This window comes from Oncorhynchus masou, chromosome 17 (genome assembly GCF_036934945.1).
Source record: "Oncorhynchus masou masou isolate Uvic2021 chromosome 17, UVic_Omas_1.1, whole genome shotgun sequence".
Lineage (NCBI taxonomy): Eukaryota > Metazoa > Chordata > Actinopteri > Salmoniformes > Salmonidae > Oncorhynchus > Oncorhynchus masou.
This window is the reverse complement of record NC_088228.1, coordinates 7,012,814-7,026,611: the sequence shown is the minus strand read 5'-3', so window position 1 is coordinate 7,026,611 and position 13,798 is coordinate 7,012,814. Positions and strand designations below refer to the sequence as shown.

Sequence of the window (13,798 nt, the reverse complement as noted above, 5' to 3'; positions counted from 1 at the left end):
TCTAACACCGACTCGTTACAATAACTGAAGTAGTTACTGATAACATATTTGAAAAATGTCATGTCGACTAATAATTGACTGAGCAAAATGGGATCATCATACAATGCCCCCCGTCTTCCTGCTTAGACATCAACGATGGAATAAAAATCTGCCAAGACTGCGACATTTGCCTCTTCCTAATTTGCACCCTCCCTTGAGCTTTGCCCACATGGAGAAAAGCCACAAGCGTCAGTCTCAGAAGATTTGAATGCTGTTGTTGATTTCTGTATGCAGGAATTTCCCCCGCTTTGTATGATGTTGTCATATTGACGAGTCCACCTTTACAAATACTGTAACTCTCTTCAGAACAGAAACCTTTGTCCAGAGGAGGTTCCTTGCAGACTCTTCTCTAAAAGGGCGGCACCTAGAACATATAGAGAACAAATGAACAAGTATCTTGGTTCAACTTTGACAGTTACAAGTCAAGCTACCGGACGCCTGATGGTTCAACTTTGACAGTTACAAGTCAAGCTACCGGACGCCTGGTGGTTCAACTTTGACAGTTACAAGTCAAGCTACCGGACGCCTGGTGGTTAAACTTTGACAGTTACAAGTCAAGCTACCGGACGCCTGGTGGTTCAACTTTGACAGTTACAAGTCAAGCTACCGGACGCCTGGTGGTTCAACTTTGACAGTTACAAGTCAAGCTACCGGATGCCTGGTGGTAATCTGGAACCAGTTTAGAGCCATATGCGTAATCAAAACACACTCAGGTACATGTGCAGCTTGTAATGACTCTTTGTTAACCAAAAAGTGTCTGTCACGTGTAGACGAATACAACGATAAATCCTTAACATCTTGTGAGAGGAAACATTTGGAACCACAACTTTTTAATGGTTGAGTGTGGGTGAGCGTCTATGACAAATGCCTTCCCAGGAAAACAGTAAGCAAAATGAATTCGCCATATTGTATTTTACATCAACCCCAGTGTTGTTGGCTTCTAGTATCTAATAACAAGCTGGAGCATCCCCAGAGAACACTCGTGTGCTGACTATCGGCAAATTAACTGGAAGCTATACAACTAAATAGAGTCGCTGGGAGTTATACGAGTTTGCGACTATTTATTTCTATAGCTTTACGGCTTTTAGTATCTACACATGCCATCAGAAATGACCTTGATAAGTGGCCTTGTGGAGGTCTTGTCTCTCTGAAAGGGGAGCCCGGGCTGGAGAAGGAAGTGCTGGACTCTTGTCTCGCTCTCAGCCACCACAGGAAACATCATTGTGGGGGAAAACAGCACAAACATCAGAGTCAGTGAAACAGCACACAAAATGTTGTCTTCTTCTGCTCCTTTGGTTTGAACTAAATCTAGCACGTGAGGGCCGAATTCTAACTTTCGATCTGTACGTGTCAAGTTTTGGCGCACAGATCTCAAGTTTGGATTCCAGCCTAAAAGTCGCTGAACACCAAAGTATTCTTAGCTTAGGTTTGGTGAATTAGCTTTAAAAAGAACGCATTTCAGTTCATTGTTGACACTTTATGGGGCCTGAACATTGGCATTTGTATGTAGGGAAGACATTTTATGGAAAAGGCATACATACTGCATTAGCTACTCATTTAGGCTGTTTTATTTCTGTTTTGGTCCTATAAGATCATCATTATATATGTATAACACCAAATAAAGTAGAGGCAATTACCGATCATAACAAGCAGACTCAAAGCTCAGTGCAGGAATATCCCTGTATCAAAAGACACCATGGTCATACAAAACATGAAAACCAATGACAGATAACAGAGGGAAACAAAACACCTACATAGCCTTATTATTATTATTATTTTTAGAGAACACACCTAGAAACAATTAACACATGCTTTTGTGTACATAGCAAGACTGCTATCCTCACAGTTTCTAACATCGTAACACCGTAAAGGGAGCGCAGGAAAAGAAAGGTATTCATTACACAGTAGAGCAAATAAAATGTAGCTTTTGCATTAAGAGAAGTACACTGAAGGTGACAGCTTGTTGGATAAAGCCCCCCCCTCCTCAATTTTCTCTCTACAATTTAGATGCATGACCGATTTGGATTTTTTAAATCCAGCTTTGCCATAGTGATTTGAATTATGCTTAAGGAATATATAGTTGTCTTATAGAAACCATATTTCTTGACATAACCATGTCTACAGGGACATCTGGCTAAAACCATGTGTAATATAAAAATAAAATAAAACATGAGGTAATAACCAGTTGGAGTTGATGAGTTTAGTTTTTTAGGAGGGGGGGGGAGATAGCTTACCTTCAATGTACTGTAAGTGGTATACAACCTGCTTTAAACATGAGGGGCCATCCCTGCAGGTGTGCTCAAGTAGAACCCAAGGACCCCCCCAACCGTTTGGGTTTTCGGCACTGACAGACCTACAGGCAGCAGCAGAACGGGCATGCGGACCAGGGCCTGCACAGACACCAGGATGTGGGGACAGGGTGGATGGGGGCTTTCAATACCTGGGGGAGACGCGGATATAGACATCATTTATGCTGGCCCTGCACCACATCACAGGTAACAGTAAGTCAAAGGAGCTGACAAGGTTGCAGGAGTTTAGTCAACCCACTGTACAAACATCCCACTCAAAAGGGTAAGGGTACTGGGTTACCCTCCCTGCTTGTCATTGCCTTGGCAACTCATGAATGACCGTTAACTCAAAAACCCTTCCCAACAATCAGAATTCACATTTGACTAACCCAATCAGAATTCACATTTGACTAACCCAATCAGAATTCACATTTGACTAACCCAATCAGAATTCACATTTGACTAACCCAATCAGAATTCACATTTGACTAACCCAATCAGAATTCACATTTGACTAACCCAATCAGAATTCACATTTGACTAACCCAATCAGAATTCACATTTGACTAACCCAATCAGAATTCACATTTGACTAACCCAATCAGAATTCACATTTGACTAACCCAATCAGAATTCACATTTGACTAACCCAATCAGAATTCACATTTGACTAACCCAATCAGAATTCACATTTTACTTAACCCAATCAGAATTCACATTGTTTTTTTTTACAGCAAAAAATATCATCCACCTTCAGTCACCTGCAAGGGGCCAATCAAAAAACGGAAGATCTGATTGGATGAAAGTCCAACTCGAGTGGCTTACTGTCCATGAGATAGAGGGCTTATAATGAGACAGAACTATCTGACTTGCAGGTAGGCTGAAACTGAACATATGCTATGCAGCAGGCATTCTGCTTGGAGCCCTACTACGGTTATTTACACAATCCAGAAGATCGATGAAAAACGGGAGAGTGTGTGTGTGTGTGTGTGTCAAACAGGGGAAGATAGATAATACTACTTCCTCTCCATCAGCAGTGCCAGATGGGATGGGGGTCCAACCATAGTCAAACTAAGGACTCAGTACTGGTTGCAGCAATCAATGCATGACTGAGTGGATACAGTACGAAGTGGTCAGAAGATCTTCTCCTGGATGTAGGGGTGCTGCAGGGCCTGGTTGATGCTGATCCTCTTGGCCGGGTCCAGCATAAGTGTCTGGTCCAGCAGGTCCTTGAGCTGGGCCACCTTTTTGCGTTGGTCCTCGGGCAGACGCTGGCAGCCCACCATGTCAGCCAGCAGCTCCTTGGTGGGGTTGATGGTGCTCATCACTGTCACCTTCTCCTGTGAATGGGTGGGACAGAAGAAGAACAAGTGGGGGAGGGGGGAGAGCGATGGAGGGAGGGCAGGAGGTAGAGTGAGAGAGAGAAAGAGTTGGGATGAGAAGCAGAACAGATAAGTGGCGTGGAGTTGGATGGGGCGGAGCAAGAGATCAGAGTTCAAAAAAGACCCAGAGAGGAAAACAAAACGGTTTTAAAAGGAGAGAAAACGAGAGGAAAACAAAAACAGTTTTAAAAGGAGAAATGAGTGAAGAAAACAAAGATGGTAGAGAGGAAATTAGCAGAGATATGGAAGGGGGGGTTGGAATAGGAGGAAATGGAGAATGAAAAGAGGGGGAGAGAAAGAGGGAGAAAAAGAGAGGGAGAAAGAGGGGGGGGTGGGGTGGAAAAGGAGTAAGGGCAGAAGGCAAGAGCAATGACACCATAGAGATGAGATGGACATATACCGATACATCACATCATTTGGGGTTCGTTTGACTTTTTTTGCAGATCACAAGGTTTTCGAGTCATCCTCAGAAAAGTAGGGTCCTTAAAAATAGACACATGGCTTAGCTTACTATCCTCCATGAACATTCCCACTGAGACAATATGAGAGAAAACAACAACCTCCTACCCTTTCAGTAACTCTGTCTACTTCGGTGTACAGGAAGTTGAGGTTCTGGTCAAAGTGCTGGTCCTTGAACACGCCTTTCCTGATCATCTGTGCAGGATAGAAAGAAAATAGTTAGGGTCAATTCCATTTCAAATGATTCCATTCAGGAACGAACCAGAAACTCAGAATTTAGATTCTTCAGATTTTAAAAAAGTTTGGAATTTCAATAACACTTCTGAATAAATGGTTTTTCTGCTGTACAATGTCCCGTAGCAGGGTGAAGGGAGAGTTTCTGTGATTGGTGGATTTTGGTCTGACCTTGTTGGGCATCTTGCCCTTGAGGTCCATGGCGAGCTTAATCATGTGGTTGTTGGTTTTCCCCGGAAAAGGATCTTGCCCGTGTACAGCTCATACAGAGTGCAGCCAACGGACCACATGTCAATGGCGTGGTCGTAAAGCTTCCCGATGACTGCAAGGACAGATAAAGGCTTTAGGAGACTTGGGTCAAACTATGGAAAATTAGTATGTTTGATGAGCGTTGTGTTCATAAGGGCACACCGTTTTCAAAAGATTCAAAATGTTTTATAATGGGGATGGCCCCTATTTTACACAGTTTTTCATTCCGTTTGGCGAGTACTAAACACGACAGTTGAATATTTTCCCTTCTAGTTAAGACCTACAGCAGTGTTCTCCAACTGGTCGCGGAGAGCTGCTGCACTAATTCAACCAATCAAGGACTTGATGAGCAGGTGATCAGTTTAATATAACTGGGCTGGAGAAAAAGCCTGAACCCAGTAGCTCTCCGGGTCAAGGCTCGTGACAGGATAAGAAAAAAAAAGAACAGGAGGAGAAGAACACAAAAAGAGAAGAGTAGGAAAAGACAAGAAGAGAGGAGTCTCACTAATCTCCGCGCCCTGTAGAACCGGCTAACCAGGTAGGGAGTGATGTCATTCTCTGCCACGTGCGACGCTGAACCAAAGTCGCAGAGCTTGAGGATGGTTTTCGACTGTTCACCTGTTGAAAACAAATCAATTAAAAAAAAATATATATATATGCCACTTGACCTATATAAAAACTCCAACCAACAGGTTTAAAACAGCTGAACAGCACATTGTTCACACTGGGTGGGTTCAATTAGCTCTGTCAAACAGCACATTGTTCACACTGGGTGGGTTCAATTAGCTCTGTCAAACAGCACATTGTTCACACTGGGTGGGTTCAATTAGCTCTGTCAAACAGCACATTGTTCACACTGGGTGGGTTCAATTAGCTCTGTCAAACAGCACATTGTTCACACTGGGTGGGTTCAATTAGCTCTGTCAAACAGCACATTGTTCACACTGGGTGGGTTCAATTAGCTCTGTCAAACAGCACATTGTTCACACTGGGTGGGTTCAATTAGCTCTGTCAAACAGCACATTGTTCACACTGGGTGGGTGACTGATCAAAACTGGGTTACAGGTTATCTCTCTGGGGGCTATTAGACTGAACTGAGTGACTCCACTCTGGGGGCCGGTGTTTGTTAATGTGACCGGGAGAAACTGGGTTAGAGGTGACTAGAGTTAGAGGTGACCCTGATCTGTCTCTCTCTGGGGGCTACAGAGGTGACTGTCTCTCTCTGGGGGCTACGGGGGTTAAACTGACTGTCTCTGGGGGCTAGTTATCTGTCCGGGGGCTACGGTGGGTTAGAGGTGACTGTCTCTCTCTGGGGGCTCATAAGGTGACTGTCAACAAGGGGGGCATCATATCATGATGGATTGTTTACAGGTGAACGGTGGGTTATGACCGTCTACGGTGGGTTAACCTCTCTCTCTGGGGGCTATAAACCGTCTCTGGGGCTACGGTGGGTTAGAGGAGGTGACTCTCTCTGGGGGCTACGGTGGGTTAGAGGTACTTCTCCTCTGGGGGCTACGGTGGGTTAACGGTGGGTTATGTCTCTCTGGGGGCTACGGTGGGTTAAGGTGACAGTCTCTCTCTGGGGCTACGGTGGGTTAGAGGTGACTCTCTCTCTGGGGGCTACGGTGGGTTAGAGGTGACTGTCTCTCTCTGGGGGCTACGGTGGGTTACAGGTGACTGTCTCTCTCTGGGGGCTACGGTGGGTTAGAGGTGACTGTCTCTCTCTGGGGGCTACGGTGGGTTAGAGGTGACTGTCTCTCTCTGGGGGCTACGGTGGGTTAGAGGTGACTGTCTCTCTCTGGGGGCTACGGTGGGTTAGAGGTGACTGTCTCTCTCTGGGGGCTACGGTGGGTTACAGGTGACTGTCTCTCTCTCTGGGCTACGGTGGGTTAGAGGTGACTGTCTCTCTCTGGGGGCTACGGTGGGTTACAGGTGACCGTCTCTCTCTGGGGGCTACGGTGGGTTACAGGTGACTGTCTCTCTCTCTGGGGGCTACGGTGGGTTAGAGGTGACTCTCTGGGGGCTACGGTGGGTTAGAGGTGACTCGGTGGGTTACAGGTGACTCTGGGGGCTACGGTGGGTTAGAGGTGACTGTCTCTCTCTCTGGAGCTACGGTGGGTTAGAGGTGACTGTCTCTCTCTGGGGGCTACGGTGGGTTAGACTGTCTCTCTCTGGGGCTACGGTGGGTTACTGACTGTCTCTCTCTGGGGGCTACGGTGGGTTAGAGGTGACTGTCTCTCTCTGGGGCTACGGTGGGTTAGAGGTGACTGTCTCTCTCTCTGGGGGCTACGGTGGGTTAGAGGTGACTGTCTCTCTCTGGGTGGGTGACTGTCTCTCTGGGGGCTACGGTGGGTTAGAGGTGACTGTCTCTCTGTCTCTCTCTGGGGGCTATGGTGGGTTACAGGTGACTGTCTCTCTGGGGGCTACGGTGGGTTAGAGGTGACTGTCTCTCTGGGGGCTACGGTGGGTTAGAGGTGACTGTCTCTCTCTGGGGGCTACGGTGGGTTACAGGTGACTGTCTCTCTCTGGGGGCTACGGTGGGTTAGAGGTGACTGTCTCTCTCTGGGGGCTACGGTGGGTTAGAGGTGACTGTCTCTCTGGGGGCTACGGTGGGTTACAGGTGACTGTCTCTCTCTGGGGGCTACGGTGGGTTACAGGTGACTGTCTCTCTGGGGGCTACGGTGGGTTAGAGGTGACCGTCTTCTGGGGGCTACGGTGGGTTAGGTTTGGGGGCTACGGTGGGTTACAGGTGACCGACTGTCTCTCTGGGGGCTACGGTGGGTTAAGGTGACTGGGGCTTGGGTTAGAGGTGACGTTCTCTGGGGGCTACGGTGGGTTAGCAGCTTCTCTCTGGGGGCTACGGTGGGTTACAGGTGACCAGGAAGACGGTGGGTTAGAGGTGACTGCTGGCTGGGGCTACGGTGGGTTAGAGGTGACTGTCTCTCTCTGGGGACCGCCTCTGGGGGCTATGGTGGGTTAGGGTGACCCTCTCTGGGGGCTACGTCTTTGGGGCTACGGTGGGTTAGAGGTGACTTCTCTCTCTGGGGGCTACGGTGGGTTAGAGGTGACTGTCTCTCTCTGGGGGCTACGGTGGGTTACAGGTGACTGTCTCTCTGGGGGCTACGGGTTACAGGTGACTGTCTCTCTCTGGGGGCTACGGTGGGTTACAGGTGACCGTCTCTCTGGGGGCTACGGTGGGTTAGAGGTGACTGTCTCTCTCTGGGGGCTACGGTGGGTTAGAGGTGACTGTCTCTCTCTGGGGCTACGGTGGGTTAGAGGTGACACGGTGGGTTACAGGTGACTGTCTCTCTGGGGGCTACGGTGGGTTACAGGTGACTGTCTCTCTCTGGGGGCTACGGTGGGTTAGGTGACCCAAAGGTGACTGCACTGGCTGGGGGCTACCCTATGGGTCAGGTGACTAAATACTGTCCGACATGATGTGCTACGGTGGGTTAGAGGTGACCGTCTCTCTCTGGGGCTAAATATTTATATATCCATTCTTTTAGATGTGGGGGCTGTGTTGTTGTGGGGGCTAACCGTTGTTAGATATTACTGCACTGTTGGAGCTAGAAACACAAGCATTTACGTTCCACCCGCTCTCTCTGGGGGCTAATAACGTCTGCTAAAACAAGAGACTGTGTAGGTGACCAATAAAATATGATCGATTTTAGCGCACTACTTGTCTAACCACAGAAGAAGAAGGTGAAGTTCACTATGTAGGGAATATGGAGCCATTTCAGACAGTTTAGCACCTAATTCAGTCACCACATACAATATTAGCCCAAAATGGCACCCTAAAAATACTGATTTGAGATGCTTGGTTACAAGCTAGAAACACAAGCATATCGTCTGCTAAAACACGTGTAGGTGAAAAAAATATGATCACGGAAGAAGAAGAAGTTCACTATGAGTATGGAGCCATTTCAGACAGTTTAGTAATCAGTCTGGATTTGAGATGCTGGTTACAACAAAACAATATCTACTCAGAGGTAAAACACCTTAGACTGGAAATTGCCAGCAACCTCACGATACTTTTGTATTTTACATTACTCTATTGTCGAAATAAAAAATAAAAAACCACAAACAGAAAAGTATTGATCCTATTTACCTAATTTTACCCAAGACTATATTTTTATTTTACTCTCTCTCTCTCTCTCTCTCAATGGGCGATAATTGTGCACTTTACTTCACACAATTGAATTTAAATTCGGCCTAACTGGATGATGAGGGTGAAGAGGTTGATTTGATTTAGAACAACTATAGTGTAATAATGAGTGTGTGTGTTATGCCTATTGATCAGCGTTAGCACTCATGATAATAATTTGAACGCGCACCTTGAGGCTTGCTACCATTCTATTTTATGTAAACAATTAAAAAAATAAAAACCTTTTACAATACATTTTTATTTACTATAACTCTATTACTAATCAAATTAATTGCATGAAATGCTGTTTGTTGCAGTAGGCCTTTAGAATAATGCAAAACATATCCTGGACTCTAAGTTGATGAACAGGAAGTAAAAACGATGCCAGTCAGACGGCACAGCTGGCCCATCGAAACTACACAATAAACGATACCGAAACTAATTTCACACATGACAGACAATCTGACGAGTGACAATATTAGGCCTATCAGTTGTCAAATTGTACATGAAGAAAATGGCCCAATCTTGTCATTTACAAATGCATAGAATGGAGAATGACAAATCCTTCTTCAGAGTCACATGCAGAAAAAACAAACACATTTTGATTTCTATACAGTATCAGAAAGAGCATATTCTGCCGTTTCTATGACATTTACCTCTGTCAAATAACTCTCATAATTCAAGAGGTGCAGCTCTAATGTCACATTTTCAAAGAATATACATGCGGCCCCTGCATTCAGCACATGACCCCCCACACAGCAGCATTGCTTTGGCTACAAGGCAAAAACAAATAACATTAAACTTATGAATATGCTATTACAATTAAAAACATTACTGTAATCCATTTTAAGGGAAACTAAAATAGGCTATAGGCCTATGCTTTTTTTTTCTAGGACAAAACATATCCATGACTATAAAAAAAACAAATAACTATTGTTGTTATTTTTGGTTTAAAATTGATATAGTTCCACAAATATCTCTTCATGCAACTAATCCTTCACAATAGTTGATGCACTATTTATCACGCGTTGGTGCTTATGTTTCAGCACCTTGTGGGTTGATATGCATCTGATGCTAAAGGAGATGACCGGCAACGTTCTCTAGCGGGTACCTGTAGGACGAAAGGCCAGGCGGTTCTAGTGTTTAAAAAGAACAAGCTATAGGATGAGAAATACTGGAAGTATTTTGCAAGTACAGCCGACTAGTGCTAGCTAACGTTAACTGCCCAGCAAAAGAAAAGAAATCGATACTTGGGAGTCACAGTATTGATATAAAATGGGCAAAAATAATACCACCATTCCATATCGATTTCCCCCATCCCCAGGACAGAGAGCAGCAGACTCCCTCAGACTTCAAAACAGCCTTTTGCGTCAATAAGACCACCTCTCTTCAGACTCCATCTCCAGCAGCTAAGGCTTTTACAACAAAAAATGATCAATTGAAACCACATTCTTTAACACAGGGAGAGCAAACCTATGCGCAAGGGGCCCACCTTGGGGTGTTGCGGTGATCACCGTATTGCCGCCACACCGGCGGTAATTACCTCGTTGAGTCAAGGTTTCTCCAAGCTCTGATGCCGCTGCTGGTCATTAGTAGCCTACCAAACTTTCGAACTGCCTGGTACCCAGCACTCTATTGTCCCTCTAAATCACCCTGACATCAATGTAAATGTAATAGAACATCTAATTAAACACTTAATAAGAGCCCATGAGCTTATGTTGCGCAACATCTCTACAGGCTATGCAATTGTGCAAGAAAACAGAGTGATGGCCTCTACTAAAAAGATGATCATGCAGCATTAAAATTTATTAAAAATCAAAACATATAGCCCGACATTTGTAGAACAACTAAAATTATGCTTAATTTAGAGTTATTAATGTATAAGAATACCTATTTCTTTGTTAACCGCTCAACACAACTCAGCATTCCCTCCAATCGTTTGGAGAAAATATCCTTTATTTTATTCAGCTTTGTTCAATTTTATTCTTAACTACGGAATTCTAAGCAAATCTTGTCTGCTAAATGAACTAGCGAAGCCCACAGCCTTTTGGCATAGCCACATCAGGACAACTCAGAGTACGCTATTCTGTTCTGAAATAGACTACAAGTTCTTCAAATCATGCTTCATAAAACCGGTCTAAAATAAATAAAAAATGGCTTTATTGTGAAGGTGTAGGCTATATTAAATTAATTGATTATACTTTTTAAAATGTAGATGTTCAAAAGATCTGCATCAATGACTTGAAACCAGGAGATGCTAAATGTGTTCATTAATTAAGTCAATTACCGTGAAACCGACAGTTATCTGCTTGACAATCACCGGCTGACAACCTTTCGTGACCGTAACAGCCCTAGGCCCACCCTGCCTATACAATGAGAAGGGAAACACTGTTCTCAATCTAGGGGTGCCAGTAACCGGGAGGGTGGTACCTGAGAGGCTCGAAGACCAGGCAGAGGTGCTGCTTGTGGTAGAAGTGTCGGAAGAGGCGCAGGCAGTGGAACTTGTCGTCAGGGTCGGCATCATTGAGTTTCTTCAGGAACTCCAGCTCCTTGAGCCCAGTCTTCTGCCTTTTGGGACAAAGAGACCACTTCGATGAGTCTAAAGTCATGGACACACTGGTGTGCCAGTAGTACAGGTCCCCCTGGAGAGCTATTGGGTGGACAGGGTTTTGGTTCCAGCCCTGCTCTGACACACCTGACTCAGATATTAATAAGTACAGGTTAGTGGAATATGGTGTGTTTGAGCAGGGCTATAACAAAAAGCCTGTACAATATCTACCCACAATAGTAGCTGAGGTAGATATGTAACTAGGAACACAGTGACAGATACAGTAACAGCAGTGTAAGTTATGAGTCAAAAAAAGAGTGCAAAATAAAAAATGGTCAACGCAGATAGTTAAATAGTTAACCAAACCAAACTAATTATTAACCAGTCTTATGGCTTGGTGGTAGAAGAAGCTGTTCAGGGAACAGTTGGTTCCAGACTTGGTGCATCGGTACTGCTTGCCGTGTGGTAGCAGAGACAATAGGACATGGGTGGCTGGAGTCTGACAATTTTTAGGGCCTTCTCCTGGTATAGGAGGTCCTGGATGGCAAGGAGCACTGTACTGGGCTGTACACTCTACCCTCGGTGGCGCCTTGTGGTCGGATGCCAAGCAGTTGCCATACCAGGCGGTGATGCAGCCAGTCAAGATGCTCTCAATGGCGCAGCTGTAGAACCTTTTGAGGATCTGAGGGCCAAAGCAAAATCTACTCACCCTCCTGAGGGGGGCATTGTCATGCCCTCTTCACGACTGTTGGCGTATGTGGACCATGATAGATCCTTTGTGATGTGGACACAGTAACTTGAAGCTCTCGACCCGCTCCAATACAGCCACGTCGATGTGAATGGGAGCGTGCTCGGTTTCCTGTAGTCCACAATCAGCTCCTTTGTCTTGCTGACGTTGAGGGAGAGGTTGTTGTCCAGGCACCACACTGCCAGGTCTCTGACCTCCTCCCAATATTCCAGCTCATCATCTGTGACCAGGCCTACCACTATCGTGTCATCGGCAAACTTAATGGTGTTGGGTGTTTTGCGTGGCCACGCAGTAGTGGCTGAACAGGGAGTACAGGAGGGGAATAAGCACGGACCCCTGAGGGGCCCCCATGGCGGATGTGTTGTCGCCTACCCTCACCACTTTCTCTAATGTATTTTTCGTAATGTGTCAGACCCCAGGAAGACTAGCTGTCGCCATTGGCATCAGCTAATGGGGATCCTAAATAAAATAAACAACCTGGGGTTTTAATCCCAGGGTCCTTAGCTTAGTGATGAGCTTGGTGTTTAACGCTGAGCTGTAGTCAATGAACAGCAGGTAGTATCTCCCCAGTTTCAAAATGTTGTCTGCCTACAGAACCGGGTCCAAGACTAGCTATTGGTAAACGACACTCACATGAGCTCGTTGTTCCGAATGATCTTAATAGCAACCTCCTGGCTGGCGCGGGCCACGTCACGGGCTCGGATGACGTTGCTGAACACGCCCTGCCCCGTGTAGCCGTACACACTGTACCGCTTGTCCAGTTTCTCCCCGATATTGAGTCCTGTCAAATAGCAAAAGACATTGAATGTATTAGCTAATTGGTTATGAATAAGTAGGGATTGACCTTAAGCGTTTCCCTGTTGCCTGGGGCAAGTAAACAAAAACGGCAAAGAATTCCAGTAGGCCTAAAACAGATCTTTATGGTTCATTCCCATTGTTTAGGTGAAAGACAATTTATGGGATTCATGGCAGCCGGGCAAGTGAGCTTGCTCTATGGTTGCGCCATTAGGAAGAATAAAGCCTAACACACACTATTTTTTGCTACACTGGAAGAGTAACTTTTGGTCAATGCGAGCAGAATGCTAGCCACAATATCCATTTGCTCTCAGGTGTGAGCTGGGTGTCCAAATCTTGAAAATAGAACCAGAACTGAATATTATGCTCAAAACAGAGTCGGCACGGTTACGCTTGTTGAACTGAACAGGAGCGTCTCACGCTAAGCAAAAGTTACGCGTCCGATGTAGCAGGCGAGTAAAACAGATTGTCTGATCCCCCTTGTTGTTTGAATTAGTGACCAACAAGAAATGGCAATTTTGCAGGTAAACAACCATCTTCACATTTTCGGGCAAATCAAAGTTTATTGGTCACGTACACAGATGTGAAAGCAGCTGCAGCGAAATGCTTGTTCCTCTAGCTCTAAAAGTAATATCTAGCAGTAAAAAATATAAAATAAAAACACACGGACATTAAGAAATATCAAAACACGCCATGTCAGAGACTGGAATATAAATAAACATCCAACATAAAATATTAAAACGCAACATGTAAAGGGTCAGTTCCATGTTTCATGAGCTGAAATAAAAGATCCCAGAAATATTCTATCTGAACAAAAATCTTATTTGGGTAAGGTGCTGAGGAATATTTCTGTCTGTAATAAAGCCCTTTTGTAGGGAAAAACTCATTCTGATTGGCTGAGCCTGGCCCCTC

The 13,798-nt window shown here is 45.3% G+C and overlaps 1 pseudogene; it reads right to left on the bottom strand.

The window, feature by feature from the left end:
* Positions 1-385: 385 nt before the first annotated feature.
* The window catches only part of LOC135558091 (serine/threonine-protein kinase PRP4 homolog), a 28,865-nt pseudogene continuing 15,452 nt past the window's right edge, over positions 386-13,798 (bottom strand).